Genomic DNA, 7,023 nt, shown 5'->3' on the forward strand with positions numbered 1-7,023 from the left:
ATAATGAAGAGACATTAAAGAGTTTTGAGAAGGGGAAGGAGCATATTAAAACCAACACTTCTTTTGAAAGACTAATTTGGTAACCTTTGTTAATCTGGTAACATTTCATTCAGACTGATTACAACTGTAAATTTTTAATCCAATATATGCTACATGCTTTTCTTTGCTTTTTAAGAACTGCAGATCCTATTCCCAAAAGCTACCTGTTTAAGTTGATTACAGTTTAATAAACATCTCCTAAACAATCAATTTGTGTAATTATAGGGCTCTGCATAGTCTTATCATTTGGAACTGCTCTCGTCTGGCAAACCATGATATTAATAGTTGGACTTCAATAAATATGAGATTAAGTGACTCTTAGGAACACAACCTATGAGTAGTCTGAGCCTCCTGAATGGGGACTCAGCCAGTTAGGTAAATCAGCTCAACTTCTCCCTCTCCTTCTCCTCTGCAAAGGGAGGTAAATTTTGATGGCTGGAAGCTCCCTAGTTAACTTGGGGTTTACTTGCTAGATTCCTTCCTTCCTTCTTTCCTTCTTTCTTTCTTTCCTTCCTTCCTTCCTTCTTTCCTTCCTTCTTTCCTTTTTTCCTTCCTTTCTTCCTTCCTTCCTTCATTGTTTCTTTCCTTCCTTCCTTCCTTCCTTCCCATTTCACTTTGAAGCTCATAGATTGGACCATAATAGGTCCCTGCCCAAGTTCCCCTTAACTGCTATATTTTGGGCCCTCCTTGCTCAGAGTGAATGTCAGTTTTAACTGTTTCTCTTTTAACTAGCAACGCTGAGAGTCTTCCCTTTGCAGTTTGATTTTTCTTCTCTTTTTTCTAATTAAAGTGGACACCCCTTGACTCACTTCTAAAAGACCCCTTTTCACTGAATGGACATTGCCTCACTCAAAGTGAGAACCTGAAAAGGCCTTAGACTGAAAGGGCTGGGATCTCCCATTGCATTCTGGGCCATCACCAGTCAGCCTGATGAATATCCAGCCACTGGCCCCAGATGGCTCTGGAGGAGAAAGTGGGGTTGGTGACCTTGCACAGCCCTCCCTCACTCAAATCAAAGTCAACTGCAAGTCATGTCATCATTTTCCTGATGTCATGGTCCTCTTTGAAAATGAAGGATGAAGACAACAACAACAAGAAGTTGATCTTATCCTCGGGTGTTAGATTCTTACTCTCGAGGCTTGATTAGCTAAGGCATTGGATTGAGTGCTAAAATAGAGTTAGGGTGACTTGAGTTTGAATGCTGCCTCAGAAAAATATTGACTGGGTGACTTAGGCAAGTCACTTAATCTCCCTCAGGCTTAGTTTTTCCATAAAAAGTCATATTATAATAATAGCACCTACCTCAAAAGGTTGTTGTGAGGACCTAAGGAAATAAAGTATGCAAAGTACTTGGCAAACCTTAAGGCATTATAGAAATATTAGTTATTATTATTCTGATGCTAACATCCAAAAGAATGACTGAGCCTCTCCTTGATTTTCTGCCAAATAAAAAGGGAGTAACTGCTACAAATATTGTAAAATAAAGGTAATCCAAAAAGTCATTCATGAAATATATAGGAAGAAAGCAGCCCAGCTGTTGGGGAAGCCATTCAGGGCTTAAACTTTTGGTGTGGCTACTCCATAAGATAGATAATCAACAAAAGGACTGATATCTTTTGTAGTGAAAGATGGCCCTCTTTCAGACAAGAATGCACCTTGTATTTTTCCCCCACTGCTGTGGCTCTGGGGTATAGATCCATTTTCATTTTCTCACTTGTATAATCCCGATCATGTTTCCAGGTTGACTGCCCAAAATTGTGATTATATTTGTGGCTGCAGAGGATATTATTACATAATTATCAAATAAGCAGCCCCTTTTCTTCTCCTGCCATGGCAAAAACCTATCACACCAGAGGCTAAGATCACTGTCTCTGGGGACTAAAACTCATTTTTATCATTCCTCTTCTATTGACTGAGAAGCTGATGTATCTTTCCTGTGATCCTCTGTTTCTTGCCCCTATTTTTTCTGCCCCATCTCTAAGCATCTTAGTTCAGGCCCTAATCAGCCCCTACCCCTTATAAGGGATTAACAATGTATTATGATAAAGAACTATTCTTTTATGCTTTGTTATGCTATTTATACTGAAATATACTGTCATACTGTTTATACTGTTAAACTGAAATCTTTTTTAAATTCTGGAATGACTGGAATGGACTGCAATACGCCATAAGTTCACAGAAGAGAGAGATCATTGTAGGTTTGAGAACCAAAGGATGGTTGGTGTTAGATAGCCAGAGAAGAAAAGATTGGATCATTAAAGGGCAAAAGGCAGAAGAAGGATGAGCACAGGCATAGAAGTAGTCATGAGCATTATTGTTGTGGTCATAATACTCTTCAGTCAACTCTCATTTATTCAATGTTTACTATATTACAGGCACCCGGCTAAGTGCTGCTGATACAAATGCAATGAGAGGCAAAACCACTATTCTAACATCTATATCTACCTATGTATGTATATATGTATGTACATATATGTGTATATGTGTATTACACATATATACATGTGTGTATATACAAACATACACACACATATGGTAAATGAACATCAATTTCAGAGAGAAGACACTAATAGTAGTGGGGATCAGAAATAGCCTCTTGAACAAAACGGAATTTGAACTTAATCTTGAAGGAACCTAGGGAAGCTAAGAGGCTGAGTTAAGGAGAGACTATTTCAGGAATGAGGGACAACCAATGAAAAGGCATAGGGTTGAGAAAGAAAGAGTCTCATGTGAGGAACTGCTAGTAGGCCAAGAACAATTCTATTATGGAATATGTTTTTGTTGGTGAGTCATTTTTCAATTGTGTCTGACTTTTCATGACCTCATTTGGGTTTTTCTTGGCAAAGGTAATGGAGTGGTTTGCCATTTCCTTCTCCAGCTCATTTGACCGATAAGAAAACTGGAGCCAATGGAGTTAAGGGACTTGCCCAGGATCATGCTATTAATTAGTGTCTGAGACCAGATTTGAACTCAGGAATATGAGTTTTTCTGACTCCAGGCCCAGCACTCTATTCAATGTGCCATTTAGCTGCCCCATAGACTGTGTAGGGGGGAGTAAAGACTAAGAAGAAGTGAAAACTAGAAAGGGGGCATGTTTTGAAGTTCTTTAATTGCAAAACAGTGAACTTCATATTTGATCCTGGAGGTAAGAGGGAGACACTAGAGGTAATAGTGTAAGGGACAACATGGTCAGACCTGTGCTTTGGAAAAATCACTTTGGCAGCTGAGTGGATGATAGATGGAAGTAGGGTAAAACTATATTAGGTTGTAGTGAAATAAATTACAAGACTATTGAAATAGTCCAGTTAAGAGGTGATGAAAGCCATTATTAGGGTAGTGGTTGTATGATTGGAGAGAAGGCAATGTATGTAAGTGATACTATGATGATAGAAATGACAAGATTTGATAACACATGGGATTTATGAAGTGTGTGCAAGTTGAGTCCAAACTAACACCAAATTTGTGAGCCTGGGCAACCTTGGTAATCAAAGGAAGGTGCCCTCTATAGTATTAAGAAAGTTAGCAAGAGGCTGTAGGTTTAGGGGAAAAGATAATGGATTCTGTTTTTGAAATGTTATGTTTGATATCTCTGATCTACCAGCTTCACACATCTCAGATTGGCTAATATGATAAAAAAAAGAAAATGACAAAGGTTGGAGATGTGGGAAAATTGGAACACTAATGTGTTGTTGCTGGAGTTGTGAACTGATCCAACTATTCTAGAGAGTGATTTGGAACTATGCCCAAAGGGCATACGCACATAAAACTATGTATACCCTTTGATCCAACAAAAACTCTACTAGGTCTGAATGCCAAAGAGATCATAAAAAAGGGGAAAGGACTCACATGTACAAAAATATTTATAGCAGCTCTTTTTGTGGTGTCAAAGAATTGGAAACTGAGGGGAATACTTATCAACTGGGGAATGGCAGAACAAGTTGTGAAATGTGAATGTAATGGAATACTATTGCTCATTAAGAAATGATGAGCAGTAGATTTCAGAAAATCCTGGAAAGACTTACATGAACTAATGCTGAGTGCAATGAGCAAAACCAGGAGAACATTGTACTCAAAAACAGTCACATTGTGCAATGACTGACCTTGATAGACTTAGCTTTTCTCAGCAATACAAGGTTCTAAGACAACTCCAAAAGACTCATGATGGAAAGTGACATCCACATCCAGAGAAAAAACTAAGGAGTCTGAATGAAGATAAAAGCATAGTATTTTCTCTCTTTTTTCCCTTTTTCATGGTTTTTCCCTTTTGTTCTGATTCTTCTTTCACAACATGACTAATGTGGAAATATCTTAATATAATTGTGCATGTATAGCCTACATCAAATTGCATGCCATCTAAGGGCAAGGAGGGGAGGGAGTGGGAAAATTTGGACCCCCACATTTTATGAAAGTGAATATTGAAAGCTAAAAAAGAGAGGACGGACCCAAGACAGCAGAATAAAGGCAGGGACTTGCTTTAGCTCTCTCTCAAATCCATCCAAATGCCTGTAAAAAATGACTGTAAACAAATTCTCAAGCTACAGAACTAACAAAATGACAGAGTGAAACAAGTTTCCAGCCCAAGACAGCCTGGAAGGTCAACAGGAAGGGTATACCACATTGTGCTGGGAGTGAAGTGTAGCCCAGCATGGGCCATGTCAGCACAGACCAGGCTGGAGCAGCCTGGGCAGAGTAGGGCTCAGGGCACTGAATCACTGACAGCTGTGGCACTTTCCAGACTTCTAAACCCACAAATGCCCAAGACATCATAAAAGGTCAGTGGGAAAACTCTGTCAGACCTGGGAGAGAGAAGAGCCTGGTCTGTCCCTAGCCTTCATGGAAAGATAATATTCTTTGTACCTCATGAGACTTTCCCCCGTATTAGGGTAGTCGAAGGGAATATTCATATATATAGAGAGAGGGCACAGGCTGAGTTGAATATGAAGGGAAGATATCTAAAAGATAAGGGGCAAGAGAGGAATATATTGGGAGGAGAAAGGGAGAGACAGAATGGGGTAAATTATCTCACAAAAATGAAGCAATAAAAAACTATTGTAATGGAAGGTAAGAGGAGGTATGTGAAAGGGAATGAGTGAACCTTACTCTCATCAGATTTGGCTTAGGGAGGGAATAACATACATACTCAATTGGGTATCTTACCCTACAGGAAAGTAGGGGGGAAGGTGATAAGGGGGAGCGAGGTACAATAAAAGGGAAGGTTGATTGGCACTGGGGCTAGCCAGAAGCAAACACTTTTGTAAAGGGACAAGGTCAAAGGAGAAAATAGAATGAATGGGGGGGTGAGATAGGATGGAGGGAAATATAGTTAATCTTTCACAACATGACTATTATGGAAGTGTTTTGCATAACATATATATGGCCTATATTGAATTGCTTGCCTTCTCAATGAGGGTGGGTAAGGAGGGAAAAAGGGAGAGAATTTGGAATTCAAACTTTTAAAAACAAATATTAAAAAATGTTTTGACATGCAACTGGGAAGTAAGATATAAAGGCAATGGGATATAGAAATCTATCCTACCCTATAAAAAAAAGTAAGGGGGAAGGTTGGGGGTGGTAATAGAAGGGAGAGCAGACTGGGGAAAGGGGTAATCAGAATGCATGCCATCTTGGGGTGGGGGAGGGGAGAGATGGGGAGAAAATTTGTAACTCAAAATCTTGTGGAAATGAATGCTGAAATTTAAAAATAAATTAATTAATCTAAAAAATGATTATAAAAGACAAAACAATTTTGGTAGAATAAAACTGTAAAAGCTTTTGAATGAACAAAAAAAGAAAGCTAAAAAAGAAAAGAGAGAAAGCTAAAAACTGCAATTAAGCATAGGCTGAAATAGTTCTATTAGCATACTATATTGATCAATTATGGTTTACAAGTCCATTTGATGTTGGCTTAGGAAACTATTAATTATGGAATTGCCTTAATCAAGAAATGTCTGAAAGTTAGTCTTACTTTAAAAAAAAAAAACAAAAAACAAAAAACATCTCATTCAAAAATCCTGCTCCTGCTTGAGATAAATTAAATTTAGGGAATTAAAAAAAAAAGAAACGTTGTGTTTGAGATGCCTCAAGATATCTGATTTATGATGTCCAAAAGCTAACTGGTGATTCAAGAGTACATGTCAGGAGAGGGTAGGATTGGAATATGGACTTTACAGCTAAGTCTCCACTTTCCACTGGCGGCTCTACTTGGTTTGAACTCCAAGGAACATAAAGCCTCCATCAAATTTTGATTGGCCCTCCTCCCACTCTTCAATTCCTTTTGTGTCTTCCCCCTTTAGATTGCAAAACTCCTTGGAGGCAAGGACTATTTTTCTTTTTACTGGCAGTTCTGGACTTACTTAAGACTTTACATATGGAATTCTAAAAGAAATTTGCATTCCAAACACACCCACTCTCTCTCTCTCTCTCTCTCTCTCTCTCCCTCCCTGTCTCTCTCTCTCTCTCTCTCTCTCTCTCTCTCTCTCTCTCTCTCTCTCTCTCTCTCTCCCTCCCTCCCTCCTCCACCTCCTCCTCACCCTAGGGCTCTGAGCTCTTTCACCCCCCCCCACCGCCCACCCCTGCATTCCTCTCACCTCCAACTCACCCCCCCCCCAAAAAAAAAAAACCATAAAAATCTCTCCAAATAAAAGCAGAAGAAGGGAGAGACACTGCTGAATTGGGGGCTTGGCTCGAGGCCTCTGGCCAAGAAAGTATGTGTATCACCTGTCTGTCTTCCAACAATCCACTCTAGGTCAATATCTGTCCTGAGACCCTGCATTCAGCTCATCCTCTCCTGTCTGTGTCAGTCTCTGCTCCCTATGTGTCTGCTGCCCTTCCCCACTCCTCCTCTCTCTAGGTTCTGGTCAGGCCCCCATGTGACTGGACCCATCTGAGTGTTTTTCTTCCTGTTCTCCTTTCTCTATCCTCTTCCCTCATATGTTCTTGAACCTCATGCTGGCCCCTTTCCTCCATGGTCAGGTATATATGGCT

The sequence above is a fragment of the Trichosurus vulpecula genome, chromosome 2, assembly GCF_011100635.1.
Source record: "Trichosurus vulpecula isolate mTriVul1 chromosome 2, mTriVul1.pri, whole genome shotgun sequence".
Taxonomy (NCBI): domain Eukaryota; kingdom Metazoa; phylum Chordata; class Mammalia; order Diprotodontia; family Phalangeridae; genus Trichosurus; species Trichosurus vulpecula.